The sequence below is a fragment of the Halichoerus grypus genome, chromosome 9 (genome assembly GCF_964656455.1).
Source record: "Halichoerus grypus chromosome 9, mHalGry1.hap1.1, whole genome shotgun sequence".
In the NCBI taxonomy this organism is placed as follows: Eukaryota; Metazoa; Chordata; class Mammalia; order Carnivora; family Phocidae; genus Halichoerus; species Halichoerus grypus.
In genome coordinates this window covers 126,568,609-126,591,996 of record NC_135720.1, presented here as the reverse complement: position 1 = coordinate 126,591,996, position 23,388 = coordinate 126,568,609, and the positions used below count along the sequence as shown (strand labels likewise).

General features: G+C 39.5%; 1 long non-coding RNA gene across 13 annotated transcripts in view; it reads right to left on the bottom strand.

Annotated features, from left to right (window-relative positions):
* Positions 1–23,388, bottom strand: part of LOC118555710 (uncharacterized) — a 332,977-nt gene that overhangs the window by 139,436 nt on the left and 170,153 nt on the right. For 12 of the 13 annotated variants that reach the window (XR_013441399.1, XR_013441406.1, XR_013441407.1 and 9 more), the window contains 2 exons: positions 10,739–10,923; positions 9,147–9,245 (listed from right to left, as the gene is read on the bottom strand). This is a non-coding gene — a long non-coding RNA (uncharacterized LOC118555710). The remainder of the gene's footprint in view (positions 1–9,146; positions 9,246–10,738; positions 10,924–23,388) is intronic. The other variant, XR_013441400.1, reaches the window with a different exon arrangement.

The window sequence follows — 23,388 nt, the reverse complement described above, 5'->3', positions numbered from 1 at the left end:
ATTAAATCATATACAGACGTCTTTCCTCCCAGGTGTTTGTCTACAAACTGCAGGGTGTCCAGGCACTTCTGGGGAATCACTGAGGGTGTTGGGTAAATACCAAAAGATCGGAGTTTGGCAGCTGAGGTGACCCTGAAACAGGGTCTTGTTGCTCTTTGATATATCTTAAGATATATATATCTTAGGATTTCTCTAATTGATTTCTCTACAATTCTTCATTTCCTTGCAGAGGTTATCCCTTTGTCAAGAAGAAAAAAGATTTGTAAACAAAGACTTTCCTTGTGGAAGAAAAATGAGGATAAAACTGCAATTATTATAAGGCTGTTGTGAGGACTGAGTAAATTTTAAAAATATATATCTGTGTGTATGGGGTGGGGGTTATGGTTTTTAAAATTGCCTGGCACAAAGTACCCGTATAGAGGTATTATCTCTCTTATCTCTCTGTCATCTATCTATCATCATCATCAGAGAAATTTCCATTAAGAAAAACCTTAATTTAAAATCTCACGTTGGTGGGGCGCCTGGGTGGCTCAGTCGGTTAAGCGTCTGCCTTTGGCTCAGGTCATGGTCCCAGGGTCCTGGAATCAAGCCCCACATTGGGCTCCCTGCTCAGCGGGGAGTCTGCTCCTCCCTCTCCCCCCCTGCTCGTGCTCTCTCTCGCTCTCTCTCTCTCTCTCAAATAAATAAATAAAATCCTTAAAAAAATAAAAAATAAAATCTCACATCATAATAGCTCTAAAATTATCTGTTTAGCAACTTCTGATGTTTATACGTTATGACTAATATTCTTAAAATATGGCGAACTTAGTGTAAAATAGACAAAATGTGTCATCCTAGGTGCTATCATTTTAGTAGTTTTCCTATAAAATCAAAGGACTGATTGCTAAAATACCTACAGAAAATTCTAGAAGGAAGCAGGAAGTATGTGGTTTGCCCTCCAAGTGTCCCAGTGACCTTATTCTGGCACAGACACTGATTTGTGCTGGCCTCTGACTCATCATCAGTACATATGATCTGAGTGTTGACCCACGGGGGAGCCAATCACTATGTCACATTTTCCCTAGACCTGGACCATGGTGGCAAGTCACTCAAGCTGGTCAAATCAGAATGAGTCTCAGGTCTTGACAGCAGTACTAGAGAAGTGACTTTCTCTTTGCTGCCAACTCAAAGGTAGTTAGGCTTCTACTACTACAGCCATCTTGTCACCATGAGGACAACTGTCTGAGATTGAGACCAGTCCATGGGGAGGCAAGAGCTGTGAGGCGGGGGAAAACTGAGTTCTGCTGGTATCCTTTGAGCTCCTAGATCCAGACCAGGGTTAAATAATCCTACCATAATATTTGTTAATAAAGTGAGCCAGTAAATTGTTGTTTTTCTACGAAAGCCACTTTGGGTAAATTACAAAGATGAGTTCTAGCTAGAGGAGAAGAAGCATCAGAGCCTCACTGAGAGGGGTCATAGAGTTTATTGATAAGACTTTAAGAAGACTGCAAATGAATTTTGTATTCTGTTATGAAAAGGAAGCAAAGAAACTACCAAGAATAAAGAACTTAGTATGGGCCTGGCATTCTATATTTATTAAAACCTCTTACCCATCTGAATAATGATTTCGGTATTTGACTCCTATTTTTGGCTTTCAGAGTAATAATTATTGACCTGAACTTCCTGGATTTTACCTGCACACCCCTTAGGTTATAACATTTAGTATCACTTTGAATTTGTGGTTACCTTTTAGGCTAACCCTATTATACCAATGACACCCAGAAAACACCAATGTTTCCTCTTTGTACTCGTAAAGAAATGAAAGCTCATCTCAGAAGGCATTTGTAACTGTTCCAGTCACAGATGTACTCATTTATTTAGCCAAGAAATACTTAGTGGGAAACCATTCTGCGTCAGGCAGGATTGTCAACAGTGCAGATCCAGCAGTGGGCAAACAGACAAACACACCTTCCCTTGTGGAACTTACTAGGGGAGGGAGATGGAAAATAAACAAGGTGAATTAAATAAAATGTAGGTGTGATAAGTGGTAAATCAGATGAAAAGGATGTAGGGAAAACTGGGATGGTTAGAAGGATTGGTAACAACCTTACGTAAGTGGGATTTGGGGTACTCCACCAAGAAGGTGACATTTAAGTAAAGACCTTAAGGAGGTCAGAAAGAAGAACATTGTAAGCAGAAGACTAGTGTGTGCAAAGGTCCTGGGGTGTGATCATGCTCTAGGAACATGTATATGCTCTAGGAACAGCAAAGAAGCTTGTATACCAGAATGAGGAGGTGGAAGAACCATGGAAGGTGAGATCAGAGAGTTACTGGTGCTAGGAAGTGAATGGAAGAAGAAGGTATTAGATTCAGTAAAACCATATAAGATAAATAGACTGGACTCTTAATTTTCCTGAATGAGTAGAAACCATAGGAAGTTTTAAGCAGTGTGACTTGATCTGACCTATATTTAACAGGATCACTCTGGTAGCATTAAGATAGACTTAGGGTACAGAGCCAGAAACAGGGACACCAAGCCAGAGATGACAATAATCCCGGTAGGAATAATAATGCCTCAGATCAAGATGGCTGTGGTAGAGGGTTAAGGTGGCAAGGAATGGGAGACTTTTCCCCTGGTGTCCTGCCCTCTTGCCCTAGCAGATGCTAACCCTTAACCCCCAGCAAGGTTTAACCTTGACGTCATTGTATTCAAGGAGACTTCCCTTGGGAGTATGGCTATCAAAGCCCTCTTCACACTATTTCCTTTTTTACTTATTTTTTCCCTGCTAAGCTTCAAGTTGTTGGAAATTCGGATCTATATCTTGGTCAAAGTTATATCACAATATTTTGAACAGTGCTATAAAGTAAGCAATCATAAATCTGTGTTTAATGAATGAATGAAATCGTATTTTTATTTCAGCCTTTTAAATTTATTAAATCGTAGGGCACCTGGTGGCTCAATCAGTTGGGCATCCAACTCTTGATTTTGTCTCAGATCATAATCTCAGGGTGGTTAGATCGAGCCCCATGAGGGGTTTCGCGCTGAACGTGAAGACTGCTTGGGATTATCTCTCTCTTCTCCCTCTGCCCCTCCCCTGCTCACACGCTCTTGAGCTCTTTCTCTCTCAAAAATATAAATAAATAAATAAATAAATTTATCAAATTTTTCTTTCTTTATTTGTAAAACGGAATAATAACTTCTACTAATTTTGATGAAAGGAGTATATGTGTCCATGCAACAGACCCTGACAAAGAAGAGGCACATAGACACTGTCATAACTCACCAGTGTTTAGTTTATACAGCTAAAGAAAGCTTTACTATTTTTTTTACTATTTTTGCTGAATTTCTCTAACTTTTGAAAACTAATTTTTCCACTTTTTACTTAAAGTACCACTTTACCTTTTTGAATATTTGCTTTACCTTTTAAAATGTTAGCTGAAGGATAGAGAGAAAACTTTGGATTCAGTGTGAAATAAACCAAACTTTTGCAAAAGCTTTGCTTATTCAAACAAAAACTGTTCTGCGAATCCCCCCAAAGGGAGATTGGGTGCTGACCTAATCTCGTTTGCTTTCCTATTCAGTATTCTTCCCTACCAACCTCCCTCAGGGCCTTCAAAGGAATTACCAGCTACACAAAAAAACTGCCTTGATGGTCATGCTTACTTGGTATTTCTGGTCTAATGGAAGAGTGATATTGAAATAACAGAAAAGTGCATTTTTTCCTTTTATTTTGATAGCTTAACATTTTGAGGAAGTTTTTCTTTCTATTCTAAAGAAGAATCACATAGAAACAGCAAACGATGCTTAATAGAAAAAAAATACTGTAATACTCCTTAGAAGAAACCAAAAGAGCCATTATTTTAAGTATGAGTAGTTTCCAATTACTGGGGACTTACCACATGAGCTAAAAGGTAGAATGAGTACATTTTCTCATTTACTTCCCTCAAAAAGTCTGTGAAATGTGTACTAGTATTATCACCATTTTGCATATAATGACTCTGAGGCTCAGAGTGGTTAAGTAGTAATTTGCCTAAGATTCTACAGCCTCTAAATGGCTGAGCCTGTACACTAACAACCACATGATACTCATTTCCCTCTAGAAGTGCACGTTCACTTTTATTTTCCCATTTTCTGAGTCTTTTTTCAGGCTCTCACCATCTTACTCTCCAAACATTGCAGTGGACCTTCTAGCCAAAGCAAGTGGAATAGAAAGTTCTAGAAATTCCTTTTTTTCCCCTTGTCCATCATGTAAAACATGTTCAAACAATCTTAAAATGTTGCTTTGATCTGACATCCTCCCTACACATAAACCATCGATGATTCTCATTGCCCACAAAACACAGGTCAAATTTCTATGTCTGATGTTCAAGGCTCTTCATCCTTTGCCTTGGCCTACTTATTTGGTCTTTTCTAGTAGCTGGCCTCCAAACTCAAGGCCACAGCATAAGATGCTGCACTGAAAGTCTGCTCAGCTATGTGCAGTGACCCTGCTTGAAAGGGCCTGACTGGAGACCCATCTGTCTGCTCTCCATGTTTGAAATGTCCCTTGGGCTCTTCTGCTCCATTCCCATTTCATTTCCTTCCAATGCCTTCCACCACCATTTGTCTAACCAGATTTTGTCATATACAAGTGACTGCTCAGTTATTCATCTTTGATCATGTCTTTCCTGATCACCTTGGTCAGAAACAATTTCCCTTTTTCAGCATTCAGATAAAATTTATTTTTAAACATATATAGGGTGTTATCTCACATTGCTTTGGATAGTAATCTGTCTAATCTCCTTTACCAGATTTCACTCATCTTGAATACAAGGAACTGCAAGAGTCAGGATAAGTTAGGTTATAGTGCTTTAGAAAAAAAAAAGAAAAAACATTCAGTGGGCACAGCTACAAATGTATGATTCTATTTCATGCTACATATCCATCAGCTCTGAACTTGGCTTCCATGGCACCATCCTCCACCATGTGGAAAGTGGCCAGTCACAATAGCAAGAGGAACATGAAGGTAAAGTGAACACTTGTACTCAGGGCTTCAGCCCAGAAGTGACACATAACATACATCTGTTTACAACTTATTGTGCAAACCAAACAATTGATCAAGGATAACTTCAAGAAAAGTAGGGACTTTCTATTGCACCATGGTCCTGAAAAGAAGGAAAATAATACATATATAAACTTTTCCAGTGACTACCACAACCATATCAGTATCTGTGGGCTCTAAAAGAACCAGGACCATGACCTAATTCTGCATTTCATATCTGACTCAAAACCATCTACCTGTACTTCTCTACCACAGTCAATATAGAAATATGGGACTGAGTAGGCAAGTCCATTCCTTGCTCTGGCTCCAGGTGTCTCATAACCATTAAAGCATAAAGCAAAGGGCGCCTGGGTGGCTCAGTTGGTTAAGCAACTGCCTTCGGCTCAGGTCATGATCCTGGAGTCCCGGGATCGAGTCCCGCATCGGGCTCCCTGCTCAGCGGGGAATCTGCTTCTCCCTCTGACCCTCCCCCCTCTCATGCTTTCTCTATCTCATTCTCTCTCTCAAATAAATAAATAAAATCTTTAAAAAAAAAAAAAGCATAAAGCAAAAAAGACCAAAGCAATCATGCCAGGGCAACCCTAGTTGCCCTATGACTGTTTCACACACAACCAACATTGTCCTACTGATAATTAAAAGGAAGGCTGATGTCTCATCTGTGGACTGATCCCAAATCTCAGTGGCATACAAAAATAAGTATGTATTTTTCACTCATACATGTGCAGGCCAGCTGGAGGTTAGTCGATGCAGGCTGGTGTCAGTGAAGTCTGGGTCTATACTTCAGGTTGTGTTCAGCTCTTAGAAGAGCTCCTCAAAGCATACGCATATTCCTCTTGCGATGAAAGGTAGAGCACAAGATAGCAAGCCCAATTTAGCAAGCAGAGTTTATGCTTCTGCTCAAATTACATCTGATAACATCCATCTGATCAAAGTAAAACACACGGCCAAGCCCCAAATCGAGGGTGGGAAAGAATATTCCATCCACCATGAGACAAAACAAGTCACAGGGCCCAAGGGAGAGAAACTACACTCTTCCCATGGATGAAGTGAGGAGACAGTGAACATATGTGAGCAATGATCTAATCTACCCCACCTGATGTAAAAGAAAGAAGAAATAAAATGTGGATTTTATGGTAACATAGTTGATGTTCAAGCAATACTTCCTGCAGGATCTCTCTAAGCCACAAGGATAGATGTGCCCTTGGCCATGGAGCTATGTTCAAGCTGTGTCCTTTGACTTCCCAGACTATATTTTTGAAAGTGAATTGACTGATGTCCTTCCACTGCCAATAACACGAAGAAAATGTTGGGCCCCTAGGAATTTGAAAGCTTCTGTGATTTGTGAGAATCTGTGCAGCTTTGTGGCACTCCAAGCCTACAGTGTTAGAAGTCTATGTGTCGGGTGTGTTGTGACAGTCATTGACAGTATTGCCGATATTACACGGTGCTAGCAAAAGACTCACAATGCAGGGGACATGGGCTATAAAAGGAATTTTGAAGAGGGGTAGACTCCTCGTGCATTTACCAGCAGATCAAGGAGAGGGGCTTCAGCATTTCCAGTCTGAGAATGCACTGGGGTCATATAAGGTGGCATTTGCTTACACACATAATCACGGTTTGCAGGATATTAAGTTTACAATGACCCCAAAACAGCCAATATATTTAGAATAATAGGGGCTGAGGAGAGAGAAAAGAGGGGCTGACACAAGGAGGTATTAATGAAAATCAGATGGTAAGGCAGAGTCCTAAGAAAGGGAAGTGGTGTGTAAATTGTTTAAAATAACCCATTTGGACAACTCTTATTTATGCGGAAGGTCCAAGAAAATTAAGACATCCAAATGTTTCTAGACACAGAATGTAACTCAAGGGAAAACCACAGTGTCATATGCAGGAGCGGTGCAATCACCTCTTTTGCTAGAGTCTCTAAATTATACTCGATCTTGCTGATGTGAAATGAGCAGATCCCGACGATCTGAGTGAAGCAGGTTAGAACAAGGAGCTGGACTTGAAAATTCCATAGCACTCATCGTGGTCCTAAGCTCTATAATTTACCAATAGGGGCATCATTTTTAGTCCCCAAATTGTGTGCTCTGTGGTGAGGTCAATTTTCACTCTCTAGTCTAAACAAATGGCTACAAGTGTTCGGATGTGGATCCTGCCCCCACAAAAAGAGGATGTGAACCAGTCGTGTCAGACTGGGCTGACCTTCCAGGGTTTGCAGAATGTATGCTCTTTTCAGCTCTGAGAGATGGAAGTAGAAGTAAGCGGGTGAATGCTGTTCCCTATTGTCCTACCAGCTCCCACCATTTGCATTCAGCACCAAGAGAGCTCTTTGTGATGGTGGGAATGTTCTAGATCTATGCCGCCGATAAAATCGCCACTAGCCACATGTGGCTATTGAGCACTGGACATATGGTTAATGTGATTTAGAAAATGAACTTCTGATTTTACTTCATTTTAGTTAAATTTAAACGGCTACATGTGGCAAGTGGCTACCATACTGGTTGTGCAATTCTAGAATCATAAAGTCCTCTGAGCCTCTCTACTCTTTTAAGTACTCCAAAACAGCTCGAATGGCCCCCATTCTGCAAACTCGCACTCTCACTGCCAACAACTGAATGCCAAGGAGCAAACAGCAGTATCTTAGCTCTCTCAGTTGTCAAAAGAAAAAAAAATTCTGCTTCTGGGCAGACGTCTGACTGTGTAACCGTTGCAGAGAGACAATTTAGTTCAAAATTATGTGCCACCCTGACTCTACCTGGCAGGTGCCTTCTGTGCTGGCTTTTCTATCTGCAAACTTGAGAAAGATGACAGGGTTTTAAATGATTAACTCCTCTGGGCCACATTACTTAATTATACAGTACATCCAGGGATAGGCACATGGGTCTTTTATGGTAAATGATATGACGGTCTTAAAAACTCATTAATATGTCATTAACCAAGCAGACATTTACTAATTAAACAATTAGCCCCTCTGTTCTTTTCCTTTGTTCCTCCTAGAGATGCTTGGTTGCCCAGGTCCCCAATTTAGCAGAAGGTCCCCCCGTCTTTTCCCAGAGAAAAACGCTCATAAAGCAAACTCTGAGACTAAATGATTCACCAGAATTTTTTGTCCAAGTTGGCTACAAAAAGAAAATCAAAGCTGATTCCCATAACATAAATTAATGTGGGTGTTTGTCTAGTTTAAATAAATCATTCTCATCTGTAAATCAATTTTATATATATGTGCAATAGCATCCACCATTAACTGGCATAAACACTGAAATAACAAAACTACATATCCCAGTTAAATAAATACAAACAGACAAGATTAAGGACCTGAAATGTGTTATTATGATTCATCATATAATATCAATAGCAAAGAAATGTGCAATGCTCTTAACTTTTTCTCTCAGATGGTTTTTAACATCCATTATGCTCTTTGCTAATTTTAGCTTAATCATATTTTTGTGCTGAAACTATGCTAAACTGCAGTACAAGGGGGAATATCTACCATATGAAAATAAAATACAGCAAATGTCTTTTGAAACAGTTTTGTGTATTAAAAAAGTAAACTTAAAATGTTTTAAATTCAGAATAGGAAATTCTGAGACCATTCAGAAACACTGTAACACACACATATTGTTTTGGTCATATGCTTTGGCAATATTTTGGTTATACGTTTTATGGTTTAATACAGTTTTGGCAACTTTTATAAATATCCTGCTGACCTAAAGTGTTGAACGTTAGCAAAGGAGCAAAAACTGGGTCATAACTGGGATGGTCTAAGTAATGATAAAAGAATACAGTAGAAAAGTGGAGCTCAGATGAGAGAAAGTTCTAAAGCTAGCACATCTGCTGGAGTTGATTGACCGTCTCTTGCCTTCCTCGGTTTTCCACTAGCCTCTCTTTCTGCCTTCCAGGTAGGCAATGAAGCTGATCGAGCATTGACATAATACCCTTTATAATACGAACAGTAGAATATGTCTAGATAACAATCTCAAGAGGTCTAATCTTGTTGAGGATGAGCACACTGATTACCCCCTCCATGAAATGGGTTTGGAATGGGTCTTAGGGACTCTTAGAACATCACCCAAGCCCCCACTAGCCCACTTTATAGATTTATAGATTCTTAAACTTTACCTCAGACGAGATGCAGCTTTACAATGAAGTTAATGAATGTTAAGTTTCAGGACCACTCACTGGCACAGGATCTTCAAAGTACTGGGAGTAAATTCCAGGCTACAAGTAGGAAGCATTCTTTATAAATATTTCTGGTAAATATCCTAAAGGGATCTCAGAAGACAGAGGCATAAATTTCCAGTGCTCCCATTACTTGTTGGGATTTCTTCCCTCATTCTAAATAAATATTAACTTTCACATGAAAGTTGTATTTGTAACTTTGGATACTTTTCTTAAAGAGAACTCAAATTATGTAAACTTCAGGATGCATAAACTCTGGGCCTGTTCTTGTGCTAACCAACGTGTTCACTGCTAAAATTAAATAATAGACCTCTTTTGCTAGAGTCTATTATAAGATGCTATCTGATTTAGCACACAGTTGTGATCTGAATTGAGCACTTAAGTGTTTAAGGATATTCTGCAAAGAGCATCAAGATTTTTATAGCTTTCTGTCAACAGAACCAGACTGGAAAATTCTGGTTCTGTGCAAAAAAATATTGGACTGGGGGGCCAGAAGACCTGGTTCTCCTCACACCCTTGCCACTAAGTAGCTGCGTGGCCTTGAGGAACTCAGTATCTCTAGCCCTTGCTATGTCATCTGTAAATAGATGGAGAAGTAGAGAGGGGGTAAGACCCTTGGTACTCAAAATGTGGTTCCAGGAAGCATTTTAGAAATGCAGAATCTCAAGCCCCCACCCAGACCTCCTGAATTAGAATCTGCATTTTAACAAGATCCCCAAGAGATTCATATTCACATTAATAATTGTTGGAGAAGTACAAACACTGAAATGGTCACCGTTAAAGCTTCTTCCAGGTCTGAAATTTCAATACCGAACTGGATAAAAGGGTACATGAAATTAACTGAATTTTTTAGGGAAAAAATGCAAAATTAAACTTTTCCTCAATTTTATCTTCTCATCACACTCTCTCCTCCCCAGCCACTCTCAAATTTCCCTATTATCCTCAAGCCCAATCCATTGTGCCTATCACCCATATTGTTTGATTCATCTGATTTTTTAGGATAAATTCATAGGTGAATTCCAGTTTTGCTCAACCGTTGCAATCTTTCATAGCTGCAGTTCAAAAACTTTAAACAGTCAAGAAAAAAATCAAATGAAAATGATATACTGTCTTTAATTCACAGGGATTTTCTGTACAAACCAAAGTACAGATGATAACTGAGCTCATAGATATTTCCCCATGTCCTTTAAAATTCTTCTCCCTATCTCTCTCTCTCTCTCACTCTTTTTTTAACAATCATATCTCCACACTCTGCAGGAAAACTACATCAAAACGCTCTCATATCAAACCAATCGAGCTTTGGGAGGTAAAACATTCGAAGGTATGACCCAAGTTTTCTGGAAATGACATAAAGCTGCCCAGTGACAAGCCCCTTTTAAATGCTAACTTAACTTTACAAGGCCACTGGGATGTACTTGGGTTAAATGATTCTGTTAAGCATTGGAACTATAAATGTATAAGAAGGTTTTAAAAAGAAAATGTAAGCCTGCAAAAGATTATATTTCTTGTTTGTGCAACTAACAGGTACTTACCTGCATAGGTAGCGATTCTTGCATTACATGCAAATAGGCTTAGAGATAATTTAAGAGCTCTAATCAGTATATACATTGGAAAACTTTGATCCTTAAGGAGGAAAATGGACGTCATCAATAAACTTGGTTCTGACTTGCATTAGTCATGGATTCAGAGAATTGTGAGCTCAGATTCCAGTAAATACCTGTAAGACAGAAGAAAAGCCATTTGACATTTCAACACTGGAAAACATTTGCGTGAGAAACTTTTTCATAAAGAGAAGATCAATCCCCCTTCTACTGACTAAAGACAAAATTAATTACCACAGTTGGCAGGAGATAAATGGTTCCAATGTACAGAATTGTGTAATTATAGCAGCTGCAGAGCTGGAAACCAGCTCCTAACTTTGAACCTCAACCCCGACTTGACATTTCTCCCCACCACCTTCAGTTCTGCCACTAGAAGCATGTTGAAAGTCCCCCCATCTCTCTTCCATAATTACACGTTGGGGTTCAGAAGTAATCACCAGCTCCATTGCCTATATGAAATCTTATCATCCTCTGGTTTGCAAAAGGTATGCTATATCATCTTTTGAAGTGTTGAAATCTCTAGAGAGAAAAATTTATTAGGGGAAAGTTACTGTTATGGCAACAAAATTAATTCTGCCACAACATGTCAAATTAACCACCCTCCTGAGGAGGGGAGTCAGAGCCAAGTTCAGAAACGGGACAAATACTCGTTATCAATTTCTTTTTTTCTTTTTTTTAAAGATCTTATTTATCTATTTGAGAGAGAGAGAACACAAGCAGGGGGAGGGGCAGAGGGAGAGGGAGAAGTAGGCTCCCCGTTGAGAAGGGAGCCCAACGTGGGGCTTGATCCCAGGACCCTGGGATCATGACCTGAGCCGAAGGCAGACGCTTAACTGACTGAGCCACCCAGGCGCCCCTCAGTATCAATTTCTTCAATGTTACTTTAGGTTTGAGTAAAGAAAGCTAAGGTAAACATCACAATTTATCTCAACATTCTAATGTTTACTCCAGAACAATGCTGGTTGGACAATAAGAGGTTAAGAAGGAAAGAAATACGTCAGGGGAATCTTTTCTTCCCTCCCCCTTTCTCAAACGGCAAAGGAGATTGTCAGTTAGGCTCTGTGGAGATTTTGGTTCTCCCTTTGAAGCCAAGAGGAACGTTTTTAATCTCATCTTTAATTTTAATCCTTTAAAATATGTAAGTGATTTAGAAATGTACAAGTTAAATTTGGCAGAAGACCCTACTGGTAGAAGTAAAGCCATTTCTTTCAACTTCACAATAATGAAGGAGTTCAAAGCTGGCCATCTAAACTATCTAGATACCTCAGCCACAAGCTGCAATCTACTGATTTTAAAAGATCCTCTTATCGAAAATGTTTGGAAGAGCAAAGCACATGCCATAAGCAAGGGAAGTGTCAAGGTCACCATCAAAGAAATACCCTCATGCTTGAAAATCTATTTACAATTTAACAATTTTTAGGAAAGTTTTTCTTATTCAAAGGGAATTGCATCTGTTCAGAGTCAAATATTTAAGAAGCTGCTCCTGAGAGCTCAAATCATTCATTTAAAAAAAAAAAAGATTATTTATTTATTTGAGAGAGAGAGTGTGTGTGTGCACATGTGAGCGGGGGAGGGGGGGCAGAGGGTGAGGGAGAACGCAGACGTGGGGCTGGATCCCAGGACCCTGAGATCATGACCTGAGCCGAAATCAAGAGTCCACACCTAACTGACTGAGCCACCCAAGTGCCCCTCAAATCACTGATTTCTGATGTACAGCTGCAAACTTGGGACTCTCATATGATTTATATCACTTAAGAGAAGATAGGTTTTGATCAACTGTGGCGTACTTGTGCCCGATATGGTTGTTTCAGATACTGTTTCTACATAAAGAATAAATAGCTAAAAATAAATGGAAACTTTAATTTTTTAAAATGAGAATTTTCATTTACACATACATTAAAATTTTAATGAGGAAGAAAAAAAAAGAATAAATAGCTAAATTGCTCCACACTTAGTGGTATAAAACAGCCACCACTTTATTGTGTTCTTGAATTCTGTGAGTCAGAATTAAGGAGAGGGTGCCATGGGGGTGCTTTGCCTCTGCTCTGTGATATCCGGACACTCAGCTGGGGAGGCTCAAGCCTACAGGTAACTGACCAGATGAAGCCTGGAGTCATGTGGAAGTCCATTCATACGTGGGGTTGGTGGTTGATTCTGGCTGTCAGCTTGCACCTCAACTGGGGCTGTTGATCAGAACACCTACATGTGGCCATTCCATTGGCTTATTAGGCAGCATCCCAACAGGGTGGCTGGATTTTAGGTCACAGTTCCAAGAGACAGGAAGTGGAAGCTGCCAGTTTCTTAAGGCCTGGGCCTAGAAACTGGCATGGCCTCATTCATTGATCAAGCTCAGAGTCCAGACTCCAGGTGATATATAGCACACCTCTCAACTGGAATCATGTCAAGAATTTGTGGACCACAGTATTACACTCATTTCCTCATCAAAGACATAATTGTTGGCATTTACTTCAGACTTCCTGCCCACTCTAATTAATTTTGTCTGTCTAATTCCTATTCAATTTCTCATGGCCCACAACTTTCCATAAAGCTATGGCTCTTGCCTCTTGCACTGTCTTCACCACTCTTCTACTTCCTTACTATCCACCTAGTTCATAATCTGATACAAATCCTCAAATCTTTGCCCTAACTGAGTAGATACCAGTCATTAAGCAGGAAGGAGATGGTGTTTGTTGGATGAGAAGGAAAAAGAACATAGGCTATACTAAGTAGGAACCAGAAGAGGAACAGCTAAGGGACTGGATATAAGGACTTCCCATAGTCACTAAGATCCAACACAAAGAAATCATTCCAGACATTTTTGGAGAGAAACCAATACAAATCTAGTTCATCTCTAAGTGTTAACTTCTTATAAACTTGAGTGCTAATTGGCCCAAATAAGCTATCACTACCCATAGTAAAAATACTTAAAAATTTTATGGCAATAATATAGAAATAGAATCAAAATTCTAAAGATGTGATTTTCCAATGGAATTTTTCACCCAATAGAAAGCGATAAAAAAGTGTTTAACATAACTTAACATGTATTTTTTCAAATGGACATGTATAATATTTGCTTACTATACCACTAATCAGTGAGAACAATGAGACTGCATTTTGGAAACAACGTTTTTAATGGAAAGTTATGATGACTACAGCAGCCACATCAACCTTACCTATTAATTTCATCAGTTTTTTTGCTTGTTTGTTTCATCTTTGTTGTTCTTCTGGGAAGTTTAGTTATTCTTCTTGTTGAAAATTTTTCAAGAAAATACTTCACTTGCTACCTTTGGGAAGATTGGGTGCAGGATCTTTAAGCTCACCTACTCTGCATTATGCAACATAATCATGACTTAAAATATGTTCCATGATCTAGATTTGAATTTTCAAACTGGTGTTTCTTTTGAATGTGATAATGTGTAAGTGATTATAGAATCAGCTCAACTTTGCATGGGTTATATTTTGGGGCTATAGCCTAGGACTTTGGATTTAAGGACAAATTCTTAATAACACCTGAGATTCTATTATCACCTGTCTGTTAAATTTGCCATATACAAGAAAGTGAATCACATATCAAGGGCTGTGATAATTTTTGGAAAAGTAGAGGGAGATTGGGGAAACTATCTTGCAGGACTAGATAAGCCAGAAAGCCAAATTTCCACAATGCAGTAAGAATTCACTAAATTGAGAAAGTTTAACAAACTCTCTAGAAACATTGTAAACTAGAAATAATCAGTTTTAACCTATAGTTTATAGAAAATGAGTATCTTGAGAAATTAATGTTCTTTCTGGAGAGGAAGAGAAGCTTGGGCTAATTGAAAGTCCGTATATTGTTCCACCAGCAAACACTAGATCCACTGGAGATTTGGCAGCTACTGTGGTTTTAAAATATTTTGTAGAGTCTAGAAGGAAGTCATTGCAGGGATGAATGAAAACTAAATTGATCTTTCAGTTAAAGTATGCCACTGTAATATCCTAAGGGTGGAGAGCTTTGGAAGTGGACAGATGCCAGAGTGAATGGTCCTGTAGGGTCCAGCATCAGGAACTGTGCATGAACTCAAAGCCTGAGACTCCATTCTGTAGCAGAATGCCCCATTCTCTTAGAGAGAACACAAGATAGAATGGAGAATCCCCAAGATGGGTAGGTCAATGAGATGATTCTGTTGTTGGTCATCCCACAGAAGAAGAGGAAGTTAGTACAAGAGGATCAAGGCCATAGAGATATATTGAGACACTTTAAACTTCCTCACAAAGCAGTGTCAGGCCTGCATTATATTATTAAAGCTAAAAACAGGAGAATGAGAGAAAGAATAAAGTAAGCTATCTGGTCAGGTCAGCAAGGATCTGTTCAGGTTCTTTTGCCCTACTTTCATCATTTCCTTACCCCTGGATGTTGAACGTCTACAGGGTCCTTCAGATAGGGTCTTTCAGAATGTCCTTACGGTCATTCAAAAGAGGTCTTCAGATTTCTATTTATTAATGCTTAGTACCTAGTTGATGTCACTTAGTCCAGTGGTTTTATATGATGAAGACTCGACTTTAGACCACCAGGACAGACTTCCTAAGCTCTCATTTCACATTTTCAGCTGCCTAATCAAAATCTCCACTGGATGCCCAATAGGCATCTTGAAATCAACATTTCCAGAAGCAATGCAGTGGCAAGTCCTTGTCCTAAGGTCAGAGCTCCAAAAGACAAAGTCCTACTGGGGGCAGATTAGTAGATTCCTCATCTTCAATCAAAGACTTCTAGGCCAATCCAGAGTTTGGAAACTGAGCTCACTAGTTTGCTTCCAGGCATCAAGACTCTTCACAAGTAGAGTCATTATGATTGCTTCCTTACCTTCAGACTCCACCTAACGTGTAAAGGACAGACTGAACTTCAAACTGCCCTGGATTAGAGAAGGGAGAAGGCACTCTCACACCTCCTTCAAATGTGATTAAGAGGGCAAGTGTGTTGATCACACCCACCACAGATATGAACAATTCAAGGGATAACATATGAGATAACACGGTCATAATAAATACTGTGGCAATGAATTCCCATAAGTATGCCTATGTGTGACCACGTGTTAACATACTTGCTGACGCAACAGATAATGTTCAGTAAAACAGAGAAATAACCCAGCTGCTCCTGGGGAAACATGGAAAATCGCCACTAGATGTAGTAATTCTTAAAATGTTTATAGAACCACAAACCCTTCAGATAAAGGGATGGAAAATACTGGATACTCTTTCCAGAATAACACACATATACATAGGTTTGGAAATTTCTCATATACATTCAAGGGGTTTATGAAACTCCTAAAGTTCTAAGGCCCAAGTCAAGTGTTTGTGAGTTTAATTAGCATGTGCATCCAAGAGAAAAAGACAGAAAACAAAGATGTATGTCTCTGCACTTGGAGATTGCAAAATCTTAACAAAAATACCTGAGGCAAACAAACCCTTTTTCACCAAAAAGAGAAAAATGGGAACCATCATGATGCTATAGAAGAAATAGGCAATGACTAGACCACGTGATAATCAAGCCACCAGCATTAAAGGGAGCTATATTGCTTCCAGCATGAGATCTGGCCATGCCTGATAGTCAGATTAGCAAATATTTAAATCCATCCATTGTGTGACATTAATTTTTCTCTCTCAATCTTAGGATGATGATTGCCTGTATGGCATCTATTTTTAACACTGTTACCATCTGCTTTTATAGAAATGTTTTGTTTGAGCCTCACATCTCACTCTACCTTTCCTATACATCACCTCATACAGGGTTAGTGCTGATTAATGTTTGTTAAATCTGATAAAAATAAAATATAATCAGGGTGGCTCATCTGGCTAAGAAACCCACTCCTGATTTCAGCTCAGGTCATGATCTCACGGTTGTGAGATGAAGCCCCATGTTGGGCTCTGCGCTGAGTGAGGAGCCTGCTTGAGATTCTCTCTCTCCCTCTCCCTCGGCCCCTCCAATTCTGCTTGCTCATTCTCTCTCTCTAAAAAGATAAAATAATAAAATAAAATGAAATGAAATAAGTCATCTTGGTTCATATAAGCCACCAAGAGACAGAGGTGGAACTCAACAATTGATTGTCTTGGGACAGCCCAGTTTTCTGTATACCAGGTATGTGCTGAAGCAGTAAATTGAACCAACATGTGATGTCCCCACTTAATTTTCTGGAACTCAAAAACCATCTTTGAAATTTACTCACCGTAAGTTTAAAATGGAGCACATCCAGGCTGAATGAGCATTTTTATGACAGCATTCTGTAATTGGTCCTGCTTCTCTGCTTCCAGTTCTGTTCAGTTTCAAATATCTAACAGCAACAGTCAGGGTTCGGAGCTATGGACCTCCACACATAACAGGACTGGGAAGAGCTGGTTATATATGTTTCTTTCCTGATGTTTGTATTCATTTATTATAAAAGACTTCAGTAAAATTGGGGGCAGTGGATTTGAACACAGGAACAAAATAGATCATGGAAGGCTAAAGTCAGCTGATGGGGGTGATGATTTAGCAGGCAGTTTGTGTGTGGCAACTGTAAGAAGAAGTAGGAGAGTCATAATTCATTCATCATTCAGCAATTTGAACAATGAAAGAAAAAGGAAAGAAAGAAGAAAAATGAGAGAAGGAGGGGGGTGGAAGGGAGGGAGGGAGGGGGAGGGAAGGAGGGAGGAAGGAAGGAAGGAAGGAAGGAGAGAGAGAGAGATGGAGGGAAGGGAGAAAGAATCAAGAAATTGTGTGTTCAATGATTCCTTACATGTTTCTGCAGGGGCTGTGCATTGCATTTTGAACAATGTCAGGGGACAGTGAAGTACTTGAAGTCCCTGTCCTCAAGCACATGATCTAAATGAATCAGTTAAGTTTGCAATACATAAAATTATTAGAAAGTAATACAAGAGAGGATAAGGTAAATTGCTAAGAAGTTTTACATAAATATAAAAATAGAATAGCCTGAATTAGTTAGGTTGAAAAATAAAAAAAATGATATGGATGAGGTGGAATTTGAGCCAAGCTTCAAATACTAATATCAAACAGAAAAACAGCATCAACAGGTTTGAGAAACTATATTTAAACTGGTTTGACTAAAGTGGGGGAGTTATGTTGGGGAGTTAAGGAAAAAGTTACATGTGGAGGATGGAGAAAAGTTCTGGGAAAATTTATTTAAAATGCACTCAGTATATCACAATGTTAGTAACTCCAGCAGACTCTTGAGGACAAAAATAAATTGCAAAGCAGTGTGTGTGACAAAAGAAATGTGGTTTTAAAAGCACCAAATTCTGAGTCATGGGACTTGTATTCTATTTCTAATTCAGCCACTTACTGGTGGGTGGTGGCTATGGGTTTGGCCATTTGTAAGTCTCGGTTTCTCAGTAATGATGATAACAAAATATCCTTGGCATAGTTTTATGAAGATTAAATGGCACAATTAATAAGTTAATGAACACTATATAAGTTCTATATAAATTTATATAGCAACTGTCTATAAGTTTAAATAAGTGTTTTTTGGCTAGTGGCTTCTACATCATGTTTTATTACATGTAATTTTTTTATTGAGATATAATTGATCTACAACATTGTGTAAAGTTAAGGTGTACAATGTGTTGATTGGAGACATTTGTATATTGCAATATGATTACCGCTGTAGCTTTAGCTAACACCTCCACCTACATTCTTAACACGACTGCAGAACTCTGGAAATAAGGTTAGCCTAGGGGAGCCTGCGTGGCTCAGTCGTTAAGCATCTGCCTTCGGCTCAGGTCATGATCCCAGGGTCCTGGGATTGAGCCCTGCATCGGGCTCCCTGCTCCGCGGGAAGCCTGCTTCTCCCTCTCCCTCTCCCCCTGCTTGTGTTCCTGCTCTCACTATCTCTCTCTCTGTCAAATAAAGAAATAAAATCTTTAAAAAAAAGATAAATAAGGTTAGCCTAGCAGTAGTAACCAGAATGAATTGGTGTGGGGAGAGACGGAAGTCAGATTCGTCAAGAAATAAAAGCAGAAATCCAGATATGAGAAGCTGAGGGAGTGAAACAAGACGAATGCGAGAACTGAGTATAGCTGTCTGGAGAATGTTGATACCACTGACCTAAAAAGTAATATCTGAGGGAAGAGAAACTAGGGACCCAGGTTTTTCTGTTCTTCTCCTTCACCAGACAACTGCAGCATCTCTAGGTAGTACGTGGGGAAGGGCAAAGGGGGAAGAGGCATATGAGCTAAGGAAAAGCCAAAGCTTCTCTGCAAGACCCGCCCTTTAAAGTTCCACTTTGACTTTATTATCCAGAATTGCATCACTGGGCCAGCACTGGCTGGAATGTGACTAGAAAGAAAGACACTGTAGGTAAAAGTTGGGGTAAGCAATCAATTGGGTTTGAGCCTGTCCTCAAGGGACTTTTGAGAATATTAAATGAACTATCTAGGGATGCCTGGGTGGCTCAGTTGGTTAAGCATCTGCCTTCGGCTCAGATCATGATCCCAGGGTCCTGGGACTGAGCCTCACGTCGGGCTCCCTGCTCAAGTGGGGAGGCTGCTTCTCCCTCTGCCTCTGCTGCTCCCCCTGCTTGTGCTCCATTCTCTCTCTCTCTCTCTCTGACAAATAAATGAATAAGATCTTTAAAAATAAATGAAATATGGGCGCCTGGGTGGCTCAGTCGTTAAGCGTCTGCCTTCGGCTCAGGTCATGATCCCAGGGTCCTGGGATCGAGCCCCGCATCAGGCTCCCTGCTCCGCGGGAAGCCTGCTTCTCCCTCTCCCATTCCCCCTGCTTGTATTCCCTCTCTCACTGTGTCTCTCTCTGTCAAATAAATAAATAAAATCTTTTAAAAAAAATAAAAATAAAAAAAATAAAAAATAAATGAAATATCTAAAGTGTCTATCCCACTGTCTATAAGAAGCTATAGTAGCTGCTCAATTAAGTGCATTCCTAATACTATTAAACCAAAATACATGAGTGCCTGCCAAGTCGCAGGCAGTGGCCACCTCCTGGAAAGAAATAACTGAATAAAGTAGGACTTCTGAAGGATTTCAATTCTAGACCTTAAAGAAATGGCGGCATGAAAATATAGTCACAGGCAACTGGAGAGTCAGGGAAGGAAATCATGATTTTAAAGTGAATATCATAGAGTTTAGAGCTGAACTATGAGATAATTATTTTTTCAGGATAATTTTATAAAAATAGAACATGAGCCTCCAGGATTCATATTTAAAAAATATTAAAGGATAAATGAAAAAGAATGGCCAAAGTTGGGAAGAGCAAACTTTACTAATGTTGTTATGAAAGTCAAGAAAAGAACATGTTTTAGTTAAGAAGTTGCAGCTTACTAGAACCAAATTCTACAGAGACGTCAGCAACCATAAGGACAAGAGAAAGATCTAGGAAAAATAATTTTATGGATGACTGCACTTCAGCAAAATCCTGGGTGCCCAAGTCACATTTCCAGGAATCAAAGAAGGAAAGAGACATGGATACAGTAAGTTGGAGGATGGATACGGTAAGTTAAGGACATTTTTTTAAGACCATAAGACAACAAACAGTTAAACCACAATGAAATAAAATCACGACTAGATGAGGCGGGCTGTCAAGTGAAGAACTTTTTAAGAAAGGGAAGCCCAAGTGTGCTTGAGGGCAAGGAGGGAGGAATCACTGTAATAAGAAAGCCTTAAATTGTGGTAAAGGAAACAAATAAGCTCCAGAGTGAAATGTCTCAAAATAAAAACTGGGCAAAAGTGAGCATATATGTGGGAAGCGAGTGCCACAGGGGACAGGACTCAAGATGAGAGCCTAGCACAGAGCCAGGGACAGCTGGGAGAAGATTACAGTGGATCTCTGCTGAGATGAAGGTTGGTTTGTGAGAAAGGAGGAAGTGAGCACAGGTTTGGAATAAGGCTGCAGGAGAAAGCATCAAGGACTCAAAGAGGATAAGTAGAAGAACTTCCAAGAAGTAGCAAGTGCCAAACTAGCTGGAATCAGTCTCAGCCAGTTCAACTCCGCATCTTCTTTGAGACAGAATTTAAAGCCAGAGGATATCCTGGGAACCTTTTCTTTTTTTCTAGTAATCTAAAGAGAGGCACAGATAGAGTAATTTCTGGAAGTGTTTTAGATTGGTGGTTGATATTGAAGGCTTGTTTAAAACAAAGAGACTTTAGGAATCTAGACTGATCTAGACTGATGGGTAAGAAGCATCAAAGCAAAGAGTGTGCAGGTGGGAGAAGGTGAGGTGGTCCAAGGAAGTGAAGAGATGGAGGTAAAATGGGAGGGGATGTGGGTCTGGAGGATGAGAGACACGGAGAAGTAGGTTCGATGGAGATGAACAAGGGGAGAATGGCAGGCAAAGACGTTGTGCTTGCAAGGAGCCTAGCGGCTCTGGAAGTGTCAGGGGTGGAAAGCTGGTCTATTACAATAGTGCAGTTCTAGAGTATGGCACCTGTACATTGGAAGTGGAATGCCAGAATGTTCAAATGATGAATTCATAACCCCTACCTGAGGAACTGACAACAGGAAGGCCAGTGTTGCTGAGAATAATGGTGAGTAGGGAAGAATAGGAACGAATATGTTCATAATGACTGAGAGCATGAGTTCTGGACAGGACCCAACTATCGCCTCCCAACCATACCACTTAACAGCTGTTTGTTTCTGGACAAGTTATTCAACCGCAGTACACTTCATTCTCCTCCATCACAGCATGGAAATAATAATAGCAGACACCTAAAGTATGGTGAGGAAGAACGGAAGGAAGGCATGCAGAGTGCTTAGTATCATCACAACACAGAAAAATTGCTGGGTAAATGTTAAGAATATCCGTCAGGATATAAAAGCCAAATGCAGGAAGCCCTACAGGGCAGCAATGATGATCTGGAGTCGGTAAGGAAATGTGGCGGGAAAGGGCAGTATTATGGTCGGATCTTCGAAAAAGCTGGGATTCCTTTGAAAATGGTGGAGGGAATGGCAAGTGTTTGTGAAGACATGAAGACAAAGGAAAAAACGACAATGACAAATAGGCTGAAGATAAATGGAACGTCCCTGATATCTAGAAGGGACTCCTTAAGTCACAATCCAAAAAAAAAAAAAAGGAAGAAAAAAAGAGAAGAGCCAAGGAGGGTGGAGGAATGCACAAAGAAGAGACAAGCATGAAAATTTTAGCTGTCACAAGTCCTGGAAAGGATTAGAAGTTTCTATCTCCTCTCACCATCAAGACCTGTCAAATGTATCCACTTTTTTAAAAGGGAGGGAAGCATCTGTTTCTTGAAAAACCCAGGGCCTGAGTGTTTGTGTTCTGTTATCCCAAGAGCCAAGAACATAAATTCAGAAAGAAAGAGCACGTAGGACATCACCACATATGGGCTCACTAAGGCCAAATAAGCTTTCACAGAACTTGGTCCTTATAACTAGAAAAACACTACATAGAGGATTTTATGTGGCTTTTTTTTTCTGGCATTATTTTTCCATCACCATGCTCAGGCCTCAAATATGTTTAAATTGTCATGGTTTAACATGAATGAGATACTTGATCTTGACCTAATGTCATAGGTTGTTTTCCATACAAAAATATGGCTTACTGTATTACATAAGTGTTAATATTCTGCTGAAATGCAGACAGGTGAAAACATCTTCCTACAGACTTCATAAAAATAGGAAGAACTCATCTTGACCATCCCCAATATTAACATCCACCAACTTCAGCCCCAAATTCTTCTATTTCCATTTTCTTTGAGAGGTTTTCCACTACCCTTGTATCTCCTGCTTCCCTTTTACATTTTACTGGGCTACAGAACTTGAATTTCTCTATTCATTCCCTGCCATCCAAAACCCAAAGTTGCCATATGGTGTACACTGCATTACAATAGTGTTTGTGAGATTTTGCTGGAAGATTGGGGGTGGGGGTGGGGTGGTCTACCTTGAGGCCATGTCATTTGCATATGAGGACCTAATACCATTTCAATAAGTGAAAATCACAGCCTTCCAACACAAAACCAGTTATTTAAAAAAAATTGCCATAAGCAAAATATCGAGGCTTAAACTGACTGCATAAGATGGAAGAGAATGGAAGGTCAGGTCACTAAAACACTGTGGCTCTAATCTTTCCCATGAACCTTTGTATTCTTGGATTTCTCCATATTCTTCTTTGTACATTTTATAAAAAGTCACTTTCAGGTTTATGGAAAATGCAGCATAAAGTGAGCAGGTTTTCTTTTTTTAATGTGTTACATGGAAGAAAGAACAGCAACTAAGATTTTTGTGATTACTTTGATAGACTTCCAGTAGGAAGTATTTAGTTTATCTGCACATAGAAAATGAATATTAAAATATTCATACCCCAAGGCTACCAGAAAAAGTAGATAACAGCTGTTGGTCTAAAATGTGGTTTCATTATGCAGAGATTGGAATAAACTTGTAATTATGAATTAGAACGAGAGCAGTTGAAAAAAAATGTTGAGTAGGTTTCTAACCCCAACATTTAAAATCAGTTTATTGTTAAGAAATAAAGCAAGTGTTCACACCATTTCCCTCAATAAGCTTTCAAGTGGTATCAGCAATAGCAGACTTGCTTTTGCTCACCTCAAAGAGGAATGTGCAATAAATCCTTCACATAAATTTCTGA